Raw genomic sequence first — 14575 nt, forward strand, 5'->3', positions numbered from 1 at the left:
CTTCTTAACACATTATATCGTCAGAATTTAGTTTGTGAAGAGATGCTTTATTGAAATATCCATCGTATTCTAACCAAAGTAATGTGAGATAATAATAGGAAGGTGGTGAAGATGTTAAAATCGTTTCAAATGTTTATGTTGTCAAAATTATAGTTCCATCAAGACACTTTGTGGGATAGAATTTAAAGCATGCCTTTTACTTAGAGCATATGATTAATGACTTAAGAGTAGAGGAAGTTTTTTATTTTTATATTTACCACTAGGTGTTGATATGTGTTAGTCAGTTTTTGTTGGACTTTAAGCATTGGGCTTTAAAGACTTTAAGCATTGGGCTTTAAAGTCTAAGAGTGTGAATTGAGAAATGGTGGAAATAAAATGGAGGGAAGTGAAAATTTGAATCAATTGAGCTTTTGTCATGAACTTTGTACCACATTGGTGAAAGACAACTACACTTGTGTGTATAAATATATGATCACTTCTTAGAGCTCTTAAAAGGAGTTGAAGAGAATGAACCCTCGCGCTGTCGTCATCGCTCGGCTCGGCTTCGGCTTCGGCTTTGGCTTTGGATTTGGATTTGTCAAATGATCGATAAGATTATTTTTTGGACAAAATTTATTTAATTAATTATTTAATAATTAATTAAATGCCAGTCAGTTCATTAACGGAATTAACTGGAATCCGCTGCCTTTGCTGAACGTTGCTTTCCCTACCGAACAGACACTTTTTCCTGAAAAGACATCACACCTCTTCCGATAATTGCCTATAAATTTTGAGGCATGGCTTCTTTTTCCACTCACTGAAAAAAACGAAAATTCCCTTCTGAATACTGCATTCTACTTCGCAGGCTCTCTCTCTCTCAAATTCGTAAGTGTGATTTTGCTCCGTTCTTTGAGTTCGTTGGTATCCTGCAGTTTGTATTGCCACTGTTGCAGGAAGGTTTATTCCGTTTCATCCTGGGAGGATTTAATCCATTACCTTGGCAACTTGTGAGGGGGTTAAAATTCCTCAAGGACACACAAGGAAATTGTGGACTCGGAATATTTCTTGTCGTTTACAAATTTTCTGTTTCTTCTAACAGTTTTATTATTTCTGTTTTAACACAGTGTAGTCAACAAGCTTAAGGAATTTTAAACTAACATTTCTGTGTTGAAATATATATTGAACTGTTATCTATATTTTGTATACTGGTTTGGAGACTAAAGCCTTCGTGCTTTCTACTCCAATAATTGTTCTGTCCGGTTTAAAGTATAACAAAACTTTACCGGAATAATAAACGTACGGGTTTGAAGTATATAAAAACTTCACCATTGTTACGTGTTGTATGTTTGGTTTGGTATTCAGTTTGAAGATATCAAAACTTCACTGATTTAACAAAGTTCTGTTTTGTTTCCAACTCTACAGAAACATGACGAATGAAAACCAAACTAATGGAAATGTTGCGGGAATGGGTGCTACTGTTACGAGTGTTGCTGCCTCGTCAAGCCGTTCAACTCCTGCTCATGCTATGGCACCAGCAGAAAAACCCGGAAAGTTTTCCGGTATTGACTTCAAACGTTGGCAAATGAAGATGCTCTTCTATCTTACTATGTTGAGTTTGCAGCGATTTATCAAGGAGGATCCTCCGGTCCTGGCTGAAGGCACTCTGGATGACGAACGATTTGTAGTAACTGAAGCATGGAAACATTCTGATTTCTTGTGCAAAAACTACATTTTGAGTTGTTTAGAAGATAGCTTGTACAATGTCTACAGTGTCATGGAAACTTCAAAAGCGTTATGGAGTGCGCTTGAGAAGAAGTACAAGACTGAGGATGCTGGACTTAAGAAGTTCGTGGCTGCAAGGTTTTTGAATTTCAAGATGATTGACACTAGGTCGGTCATAACTCAAGTCCAAGAATTACAAGTCATTGTGCATGACCTCCTTGCTGAAGGTATGACCCGAATCAATAATTTTATTAATAAGATTTATCTTGTTATTAATTATGAATTTATTATTGAAGGTATGGTCATAAATGAGGCCTTCCAAGTTGCCGCTTTCATTGAGAAGTTACCTCCGTTGTGGAAGGACTTTAAGAACTATCTAAAACACAAGCGGAAGGAGATGACACTTGGAAGAAGACAACAAAAATGCTGAAAAGAAGTCACGTGGAAACTCGACAATAATAAGGGCTAACATTGTTGAGGAGGCGCCACAAAATAAGAAGAGAAAGAAGGCTTCTGGGCCAAAGAATTACCCAAGCAAGAAAAAGTTCAAGGGTAATTGCCACAACTGTGGAAAATCTGGGCATAAGGCCGTGGATTGTCGTGCACCAAAGAATGATAAGAAGAAGAAGAAGAATCAAGCTAACATGGTTGAAAATACTGAAGAAATGGAGGACTTGTGTGCCATGTTGTCTGAATGCAACTTGGTAGGAAATCCTAAAGAATGGTGGATTGATTCTGGAGCCACCCGCCATGTTTGTGCTAACAAGGAGTTATTTTCTTCCTATGCCCCAGCAGGACCCGACGAGATAATTTTCATGGGAATTCGTCTACAGCCAAAATTGAAGGAGTTGGCAAGATTGCGTTGAAGATGACGTCGGGAAAAATTGTGACTCTAAACAAAGTTCTCCATGTTCCAGAAATTCGCAAGAATCTTGTGTCTACCTCACTTCTTGTCAAGAATGGATTTAAATGTATTTTTGTTTCTAATAGTATTGTACTAAGTAAGAATGATGTGTATGTAGGAAAATGTTACCTGAATGAGGGCCTTTTTAAGCTAAATGTAATAGCAGTTCCTATCAATAAAGTTAATGCTTCTTCTTACTTACTTGAGTCAAACACTTTATGGCATGCACGCCTAGGTTACATCAACTTCAAAACATTGCGAAAAATGATAAATTTAGAAGTATTGCCAGAATTTGATTGCATTAATTCCAAATGTCAAATATGTGTGGAATCAAAGTATGCTAAGCATCCTTATAAGTCCGTTGAAAGGAATTCAAGCCCTTTAGACTTAATTAACACAGATATTTGCGACATGAAGTCAACACCATCTCGCGGTGGGAAAAAATATTTTATTACTTTTATTGACGATAGTACGAGATATTGCTATGTTTATTTACTTAATAGTAAAGATGAAGCAGTTGATGCTTTTAAGCAATACAAGAGTGAAGTTGAAGCACAATTAAACAAAAAGATCAAAATGATAAGAAGTGATAGGGGTGGCGAATATGAATCTCCTTTTGAAGAAATATGTTTGGAAAATGGCATTATTCACCAAACAACTGCCCCTTACTCTCCACAATCTAATGGAATTGCGGAGAGAAAGAATTGAACGTTGAAAGAAATGATGAATGCATTGTTAATAAGTTTTGGTTTACCACAGAAATTGTGGGGGGAAGCTATACTTACAGCTAACCGAATCATCAACCGTGTACCTCATAGTAAAACACAGTCCATTCCTTATGAAAAATGGAAAGGAAGGAAGCCTAGCTTGAAGTACTTCAAAGTGTGGGAATGTTTAGGTAAGGTACAAGTTCCTAAACCTAAAAGGGTTAAGGTAGGTCCAAAAACGGTTGATTGTGTATTTATTGGATATGTAACCAATAGCAAGGCATATCGTTTTCTGGTTCATAAATTAGAAAATCCTGAGATTCACATTAATACGATAATAGAATCAGATAATGCTGAATTCTTTGAAACTATTTATCCGTATAAAAAGGAAAGTGAATTGACCTACCTGTCACGACCCAATTCCCGAACCCGGTCGTGATGGCGCCTCTCGTGAAGACAAGGCCAGCCAGACCAATACAGAACACCTCATTTAAGCAGTTATTTACTATTAAGCAATTATGAAGCATGATTTAATAACAATAAATTCGCGGAAACATAGATAATAATAGTAGAACCATCCCGACACAGCCCAAACCGGGGTGTCACAACTCACGAGCGTCTATTAGAGTGTAAATCCAACTACAAGGTCTAAAATATACAAAACAGGAATAATGAACAAAAAAGAGAAAAGCGGTGCTGCGAACGCTGGCAGTCACCTCGTTAACTCCTATAACTCTGCCCCTGATCAGCCAAAACCCGCTACCGGGTGAATAAATACCTGCATCTGCACACGAGGTGCAGGGAGTAAAGTGAGTACTCCAACTCAGTGAGTAATAAAGGTGAATAACAACTGAGCAGTAAGAAATCACGTAAAGCAACCAACATGCTGTATAGAAGCAGTGTACAATCCTTTGAGAAAACAGTGAAACCGTGAAATCTTTAGAAATATCTTGGCTCAGTTTAAACCTCTTTTGAAAATGATCTTTTCAACAATTACGAAATGATTTCAAACAGTTAGTGCCGATAAACACAGAAAATCCGCCCCTCGGGCACAATACCACATAATAGGTAAAATGACAAGCAAATATGAAAGATGAACACACGAAAATTCGCCCCTCGGGCAATATCTCAGAACAGTACCAGCCCCTCGGGCTACCTCACAATCACTCGTATCAGCCCCTCGGGCTACCTCACCATCACTCATAAAAGCCCCTCGGGCTCACTCTCAACATAGTATCAATCACTCAGAATAATGGGTACCCGCGCTCACTGTGGGTGTGCAGACTCCGGAGAGGCCCCTTACGGCCTAAGCGCTATATCAAGCCACCTCGTGGCATCATCACTTGGCACTCGGCCTCGCATCACTCGGCACTCGGCCTCCCATCACTCGGCACTCGGCCTCACATCACTCAAGCCACCTCGTGGCATATAAATGTATCTCAGGCCCTCGGCCTCATGTCACTATGCGTATCGTCACATATGGCCCTCGGCCTCACTCAGTCCGAAAATCATCACATGCCTCTCGGGCACTTGTAAAACAGTAGTCCTCAGCCCAAATCATTATTTAGAACTATCATTTAAGTTTGAAATCTGAGTAAAAGTGGCTCAGTTTGTAAAACATTAGATATCAACAGGACTGAGTTCATATTTAAGTCAAAACAGTGAGGAAAATAGTAATAAAAACTCCCCGAAGGATTCAAATAATTGGCACGAAGCCCAAATATGGCAATCAGCTCAAGTCATTATGATAACAAATAAGTTTTCAGTCAAATACGCGGTAAAATCATCAATCGGGACGGACCAAGTCACAATCCCCAGTAGTAAACGAACCCACGCTCATCATCAAGCGCGTGTCTCACCTCAATATAGCACTACGATGTGCAATCCGGGGTTTCAAACACTCAGGATATCATTTACAATCATTACTCACCTCGAACCGGCCAAAGCTCTAGCTCGCTATGCCCTTGCCTCTCAAATCGGCCTCCTCACGCGTCGAATCAGACCAAAACCATAGCGAATACGTTACAACAGGCTAAGGGAATAAAACCCAAGCGAAAACAAATCGAAAAACATCAAATATCCCGAAATTAGCAAAATCCGAGCCCCGGGCCCACTTCTCGAAACTAAGAAATTTTCACATTATTAGACTCTTTATCTCCCCACGAGTTTATAAATATCAAAAACACAAGAATCGGAGTTCAGTTGACCCTTCAAATCCTCAATTTTCGCTCTCTTAAGTTCAAGCCCTAAACCACCATTTTTAGTCCATGATTCCTTAAATTTTCAGTCTAGATTCGTGAAATAACACCATAGGATTGTGTTTTGAGTCAAAAATCCTTACCTTATCGAAGTTCTCTTGAAATCCCTCTTCAAAATTGCCCAAAAGCCCTCAATCCAAAGTTAGAAATGATAAAACCCTTCAAAAATTGCGAAGGATGAATTATATACCTTCTGCCCAGGGGTTTTCGCATCTGCGACCCCTCCACCGCTTCTACGGTACCGCATTTGCGGTTAAAAGTTCACTTCTGCGGAAATTCATTAAAAGTCCCAGAAGTCGCTTCTGCGACACCATTTCCGCATCCGCGGCTTCGCAGATGCAGCCACCTCGACCGCTTCTGAGAAAAATCATCACTTGGCCAAAACCGCATCTGCGGTCCACCAACCGCATATGCGGCTCCGGAGGTGCGGCCACCCACCGCATCCGCGGTTCCAGCCTTCCCCCTCCAAAACCGCATCTACGGTTATTCCCCCGCATGTGCGACACCGCACCTGCGGTCCCCAAGCCGCAGGTGCGAAAATACCAGCAACAGCAAAAACTCTGAAAATTTCCCAAGTTCAAAATCTTCTCGTTAGCCATCCGAAATCACCCCGAGACCCCCGGAACCTCAACCAAAAGCACCAACACCTCCTAAAACCTCATTCAAACTTGTTCCAATCATCAAAACACCTCAAACAACACCAAAACCATCAAATTACATCGGATTCAAGCCTAAGTTCTTTTAAAACTTCCGAAACACGCATTCGATCAAAAACCCAACCAAATCACCTCCGAATGACCTGAAATTTTACTCACACATCCCAAATCACATAACGAAGCTACAGCAACTCTCGGAATTCCATTCCGACCCTCGGATCAAAATCTCACCTATCAACCGGAAATCGCCAAAATACTAACTTCGCCAATTCAAGCCTAATTCTACACCGGACCTCCAAAACCAATTTCGATCACACTCCTAAGTCATAAATTACCCAACGAAGCTAACCAAATCATAAAAATTCCGATCCGAGCTCATTTACAAATAACTCAACTCTTGGTCAAACCTTTCAAATTCAAAGCTTTCAACTGAGACTGTTCTTTCAAATTCATACCGATCTCCGTGAAAACCAAAACCAACGATCTACATCAGTCATAACACATTACACGGGGCAATTTATGCCCGAGAATTGGCGATCAAAGCGCAAAAGCTCAAAACGACCGGTCGGGTCGTTACATCCTCCCCCACTTAAACACACGTTCGTCCTCGAACGTACCCAGAGTTGTTCTAGAAGCCCACCAATAGCTGAATAACTTTGCCATGCATATACCCGAGGGTGATCCCACGTCACCCTATCTCAATCAGAACCTCACATCTATATTCAGGATAGGCCCGAACCAGTTGTAATAACCCATACCTGCAACCTCAGGTGCAATTATATGATATGCCACATAACTCAAACACTCGAAACGATAACTTTTATTCACAGCAGCTGCACATAACAACCGAATATTGATAGGAAACCTCTTATCAACTAAAATTTCATTCCAACACTTTTACATATGCTGCAACTGATAACTAAAACACGCAGTAAGCCATCACCATTTCTCAGATCAGTCATTCATGAAGCCACTTCCCTTTTGGCTAATACCACAGCAGATTTCCGAGCCGAACCTCGATATTATCCTTCAAACAAGCTAAAATCGAATCCATTCGTATTCATTAATGATCCCAACGATCACCTCGAATCCAACACACCACTCTGGTGACATGACACATCAATATAGGCCTAAGCCACAACTTGCATAATATGCGCACCAATAAGAAACGGTCTGAACATACTCAAATCATGAAAATGACCCAAACGAAACAGCTGTACCTCAAGCTCATCAATACCATCACAACACAAGGCTGAGAACCCGTCTCACATCATAGGAATAGAACACATGACCCTACCCCGAAAGGTCATATCTCCACGTAGCCTCGCTACAATGCGCGATCCTATCCAAACACTGCTCCACATGAAACATCTCAAGTCACTATGCCCAAAATCGACAGCCACACACAATTTGATGTCTGGAACCAAAGCAAATCATTACACCCACGGTGAAACAAATAACACACGCCACGCAACCCGATAGGTCATAACCGATACTCCATTCACCGAGCAACACCCAATTACTCTTCCCGCTCGACTTCCACTATGAATTCCCGATAGAACCGCACCACATGTGCCCATAACCAACAAATCATAACGTCTCACAACACAGAAAAGCAACTCATAGATCTCCCCGGATCACTAATAAGCTCAATGACGATCAAATCAACCTATCCCTCAACAATACAATTCGGGGCCAACCAAGCCGACTCAAGCTAGAACACGCATCCACATTGGCCTGCCAATGAACTCATCATCAAGGAAGCCTGAAGCTGCTCTTTCCACTACTACAACTCCTATCGGAGCCATACAATACGGTTCCCGGCACCAAATCAATACCGAAATCCACAACCTCGCCCGGCGACATGCCCGACCACAAGAAATGCATCCGAAAAGGCCCTCAACACCAGAACTGAATCAATGGTAGAAACCTCTGCACTGATATCCATCCCGAAGGCCCAATTAAGAAAAGCAATCCTTCCCAGCCGTCCGCTGGGTCTTTGACATATAAACCACTCTGCTAGAACATAATCCGACGCGCCCCGCAACTCAACCCGTGGCGTTTCCGGCATAGCCCATAGCGCAATAGTCCAGAATAACCCAACACTGAGACAACCAGTCTACACCCCGATATCATATCCAAAATCTAACATACCAAGCAAAGAAAGATCCACTCGGGCCTCCAAATCCCGGTAGTTGCTAAACAGTATCGATACACACGATCTACAACCACATCATAGACTGCACATGAGAACTTCCGTCTCCACATCCACACGGCACATGAATCATCATATCCGATCCCAATTTCGCCATCCGAACATATGCACACCTTTAATACCCAATCATTCCACGATAGATATGCTAAAATTTCCCCGTGCCACCAAGCAAGCCCGAATACCACCAATCGACCCAACAAGAAAGTGCCGCAATACTACCGAAGTATCAGTTTAATCACATTACCCTTTTTCTGAGACATATACTCTCGTCAAATCACTTCCAATTAGCAGTACCATTTCCTCGATTATCTGAGGCTACCTGTTGCCTAAGAGTTTTATGAACTTCCTTTCTAACTGAACTGTAACCTAGCACACACCAGTCTTGGTCCTCCACAACACACCGCATATACCATACCATCCAAGGATAACATGAAAACTTTTATCTCCCTTTCGAGCCACAGACATCTACGCACTCAACTAGTCAAGAACTTCCATTGATCCCATCTAGAAGAAAAATCATTACACATCCCATGAGCATTGCTGCAAAATACCTGTAAGAACCCATTACCTCGAACACATACAAAGAATTAATCATATCCTTACCATACCGATTCGGTCCACTATCAAGCTACTCCATCAATCTAAATTTTCTTCCGATTCATCATCAACTTGATATTCCCTCTTGTTGTAGCACCACAATTCCTCAACCCAGGTTTACCACATGAGGCCCAAGCATAAATCCACATTGTCCAAGGCCTATAAGCCGCTGAATACTCTCTTAATATTCCCAAAAGCACCACATTCCAAAACACCTTACTCTAAAGAACTTCCTGCGAATCTAAATCCGTTACCTTTATCTTCCTGATACTAATACATAGAATCCCATAATTAACATAGAAATACCACAAGTCTTGAACTCTTCCGTTGAAAACTCGGCTTCTAACCACACATACGACTTTGAGATACCCAATTGCTACATAAAGCATCTTGAACACACTAGAACCATTTTCGAGAGTCATTCACTCTATTCATACTGCACTTAGCCCGATCAACAGAACCGAACAACCAGCGCCTCATTGGCACCTCTGACACTGCAGCACATAACCTATCCTTAGTCAAAAATTTCCTTTTTCTCGAGCCATCCTCGGGCTCAATCTCCGCAACCAGAACTGATTCCCACACGCCTCAAATCGGAACCAACATAGCACATAACCGAGCAATCAACTAATCAATAGAAATCTCCCCCACTTGGCTCGAAGCCATAGATCAGAATACCTTCAACAACTCATAACACTTATACTCTATTGATGCCACAATACCATAGTGAGATTAAACTCAAATCCTTTGTAAGCTTGTGTAAACACAAATCATCTAGTACTTTAAATCTTTTTGCAAATCTCTCAACAGTTAAGCCCACTCTCTTAAGCGACCCGAAATTTCAAATTTTGACACGTACTTTTCACTTGCACATGAGATCTTCTAATATACACATAAGGATCACACCACTTCAGAACACTCCGCAGGAGATAACCCACCTACTTCGCCTCAATATAACATTTCTGTATACCTTCCACCGTCATACACATTACACAGTTACTTAGTCTTCCTGAGTTTGAACTCGTACCACAATATAAAATTTACTTCACTCTCAATTGGAAAACATAAAAAGGTTCTTCACGTGCCCATAACTCGGGGCCACACATCCACTCACAATGGGAATCAAACACTTAATGGTTCATCTATCATCCAGCAGACCTTCCTCGTCACTTCCAAGTCATATAGATGTATCTCGCAGTACTAACATACTCATCACGTGGCTATCCAGCCATCACTTCCACTAATGGGGACAATACCGAACATATAAGTTCAAAACACTTACTCACACAGTCAGCACCTCGGTGCTCAAGCTATAAGTAGAGATCCGGCCTCAAGTCCTCCAGACTGGCCCAACAAAAACTCACAGAGATTACATTTTGCCCCTTGATCGGGGAATCACAAGCCATCAAGGCACATCTGATACTGAGCGCTCATGTGCGCATACGAACGCGTGGAAGGAATTTCAAGAGTTTCTTTTCAAGCTGAATCAAGGACGCACGATAAGAATTCAAGAACGTGAAGTTTTCCTAAAGGTTCTGCAGCCTCTCGAGGATAAATACAGACGTCTCCGTACCGATCCACGAGACTCTACTAAACCTGCTCATGACTCGTGAGACCTATGTAAACTAGGCTCTGATGCCAACTTGTCACGACCCAATTCCCGAACCCGGTCGTGATGGCGCCTCTCGTAAAGACAAGGCCAGCCAGACCAATATAGAACACCTCCTTTAAGTAGTTATTTACCATTAAGCAATTATGGAGCATGATTTAATAACAATAAATTTGCGGAAACATAGATAATAATAGTAGAAACATCCCGACACAGCCCAAACCGGGGTGTCACAAGTCACGAGCGTCTATTAGAGTGTAAATCCAACTACAAGGTCTAAAATATACAAAACAGGAATAATGAACAAAAGAGAGAAAAGCGGTGCTGCGAACGCAGGCAGTCACCTCGTTAACTCCTATAACTCTGCCCCTGATCAGCCAAAACCCGCTACCGGGTGAATAAATACCTGCATCTGCACACGAGGTGCAGGGAGTAAAGTGAGTACTCCAAATCAGTGAGTAATAAAGGTAAATAACAACTGAGCAGTAAGAGATCACGTAAAGCAACCAACATGCTGTATAGAAGCAGTGTACAATCCTTTGAGAAAACAGTGAAATCGTGAAATCTTTAGAAATATCTTGGCTCAGTTTAAACCTCTTTTGAAAATGATCTTTTCAACAGTTACGAAATGATTTCAAACAGTTAGTGCCGATAAACACAGAAAATCCGCCCCTCGGGCACAATACCACATAACAGGTAAAATGACAAGCAAATATGAAAGATGAACACATGAAAATTCGCCCCTCGGGCAATATCTCAGAACAGTACCAGCCCCTCGGGCTACCTCACAATCACTTGTATCAGCCCCTCGGGCTACCTCACCATCACTCATATCAGCCCCTCGGGCTCACTCTCAACATAGTATCAATCACTCAGAACAATGGGTACCCGCGCTCACTGTGGGTGTGCAGACTCCGGAGGGGCCCCTTACGGCCCAAGCGCTATATCAAGCCACCTCGTGGCATCATCACTCGGCACTCGGCCTCCCATACTCGGCACTCGGCCTCACATCACTCAAGCCACCTCGTGGCATATAAATATATCTCAGGCCCTCGGCCTCATGTCACTCAGCATATCCTCACATATGGCCCTCGGCCTCACTCAGTCCGTAAATCATCACATGCCTCTCGGGCATTTGTAAAACAGTAGTCCTCAGCCCAAATAATTCTTTAGAACTATCATTTAAGTTTGAAATCTGAGTAAAAGTGGCTGAGTTTGTAAAACTGTAGATATCAACAGGACTGAGTTCATGTTTAAGTCAAAACAGTGAGGAAAACAGTAATAAACACTCCCCGAAAGGGTTCAAATAATTGGCACGAATCCCAAATATGGCAATCAGCTCAAGTCATTATGATAACAAATAAGTTTTCAGTCAAATACGCGGTAAAATCATCAATCGGGACGGACCAAGTCACAATCCCCAGTAGTAAACGAACCCACGCTCATCATCAAGCGCGTGTCTCACCTCAATATAGCACTACGATGTGCAATCCGGGGTTTCAAACCCTCAGGATATCATTTACAATCATTACTCACCTCGAACCGGCTAAAGCTCTAGCTCGCTATGCCCTTGCCTCTCAAATCGGCCTCCTCACGCGTCGAATCTGACCAAAACCAGAGCGAATACGTTACAACAGGCTAAGGGAACAAAACCCAAGCGAAAACAAATCGAAAAATATCAAAAATCCCGAAATTAGCAAAATCCGAGCCCCGGGCCCATTTCTGGAAACTCAAAAATTTTCACATCATTAGACTCCTTATCTCCCCACGAGTTTATACATATCAAAAACACAAGAATCGGAGTTCAGTTGACCCTTCAAATCCTCAATTTTTGCTCTCTTAAGTTCAAGCCCTAAACCACCATTTTTAGTCCATGATTCCTTAAATTTTCAGTCTAGATTCATGAAATAACACCATAGGATTGTGTTTTGAGTCAAAAATCCTTACCTTATCGAAGTTCTCTTGAAATCCCTCTTCAAAATCGCCCAAAATCCCTCAATCCGAAGTTAGAAATGATAAAACCCTTCAAAAATCGCGAAGGATGAATTATATACCTTCTGCCCAGGGGTTTCGCATCTGCGACCCCTCCACCGCTTCTACGGTACAACATTTGCTGTTAAAAGTCCGCTTCTGCGGAAATTCATTAAAAATCCCAGAAGTCGCTTCTGCGACACCATTTCCGCATCTGCGGCTTCACAGATGCGGCCAGCTCGACCGCTTCTGTAGAAAATCATCACTTGGCCAAAACCGCATCTGCGGTCCACCAACCGCATATGCGGCTCCGCAGGTGCGGCCACCCACCGCATCTGTGGTTCCAGCCTTCCTCCTTCAAAACCGCATCTGCGGTTATTCCCCCATGTGCGACACTGCACCTGCGGTCCCCAAGCCACAGGTGCGAAAATACCAGCAACAGCAAAAACTCTGAAAATTTCCCAAGTTCAAAATCTTCCCGTAAGCCATCCGAAATCACCCCGAGGCCCCGGGACCTCAACCAAAAGCACCAACACCTCCTAAAACCTCATTCAAACTTGTTCCAATCATCAAAACACCTCAAACAACACCAAAACCATCAAATGACATCGGATTCAAGCCTAAGTTCTTTTAAAACTTCCGAAACACGCATTCGATAAAAAACCCAACCAAATCACCTCCGAATGACCTGAAATTTTACTCACACATCCCAAATCACATAATGAAGCTACAACAACTCTCGGAATTCTATTCCGACCCTCGGATCAAACTCTCACCTATCAACCGGAAATCGCCAAAATACTAACTTCGCCAATTCAAGCCTAATTCTACACCGGACCTCCAAAACCAATTCCGATCACGCTCCTAAGTCATAAATCACCCAACGAAGCTAACCAAATCATAAAAATTCTAATCCGAGCTCATTTACAATAAGTCAACTCTTGGTCAAACCTTTCAAATTCAAAGCTTTCAACTGAGACTGTTCTTTCAAATTCATACCGATTTTCGTAAAACCAAAACCAACGATCTACATCAGTAATAACACATTACACGGGATAAGTCATGCCCGAGAATTGGCGATCAAAGCGCAAAAGCTCAAAACGACCGGTCGGGTCGTTACACTACCAAAAGTCAAAACAACCTCGGGAGGAAATAGCAGATGGTATGCCTAATGAGGAAAATCCGAGAAGAAGTAAATGTCAACGGACATCTACTTCATTCGGTCCAGATTTTCTGGCTTTCCTGCTAGAAAATGAGCCTCGAACCTTCAAGGAAGCAATGTCTTCCTCAAAAGCGTAATATTGGAAAGAAGCTGTCAATAGTGAAATAGAATCCATATTGAGCAACCATACCTGGGAATTTGTTGATCTTCCTCCAGGTAACAAAACATTGGGTTCTAAATGGATTTTCAAGAAGAAAATGAAAGACGATGGTACTATTGACAAATACAAGGCAAGACTTGTTGTCAAAGGATTTAGACAGCGAGAAGGACTTGACTATTTTGACACATACTCGCCGGTAACAAGAATTACATCCATTCGGATGCTAATAGCGTTAGCCGCCTTATATGGTCTTCAAATCCATCAAATGGATGTAAAAACAGCCTTCTTAAATGGTGATCTAGAGGAAGAAAATTACATGAACCAACCTGAAGGGTTTGTGGTTCCGAGAAAAGAAAAGAAGGTGTGTCGACTTGTTAAGTCCCTTTATGGACTAAAACAAGCACCCAAGCAATGGCATGCGAAATTTGACCAAACCATGTTGTCAAATGGCTTTAAGATTAATGAATGTGGTAAATGTGTTTACATTAAGAACGTTCCAAATCGTATAGTCATTATTTGCTTATATGTTGATGATATGCTAATAATGAGCAAAGACATTGCCGACATTCAAGCTACTAAGCGTATGCTTGCTAGTAAGTTTGATATGAAAGACTTAGGAGTTGCCGATGTAATTC

This window comes from Nicotiana attenuata, unplaced genomic scaffold (genome assembly GCF_001879085.1).
Source record: "Nicotiana attenuata strain UT unplaced genomic scaffold, NIATTr2, whole genome shotgun sequence".
NCBI classification, from domain to species: domain Eukaryota; kingdom Viridiplantae; phylum Streptophyta; class Magnoliopsida; order Solanales; family Solanaceae; genus Nicotiana; species Nicotiana attenuata.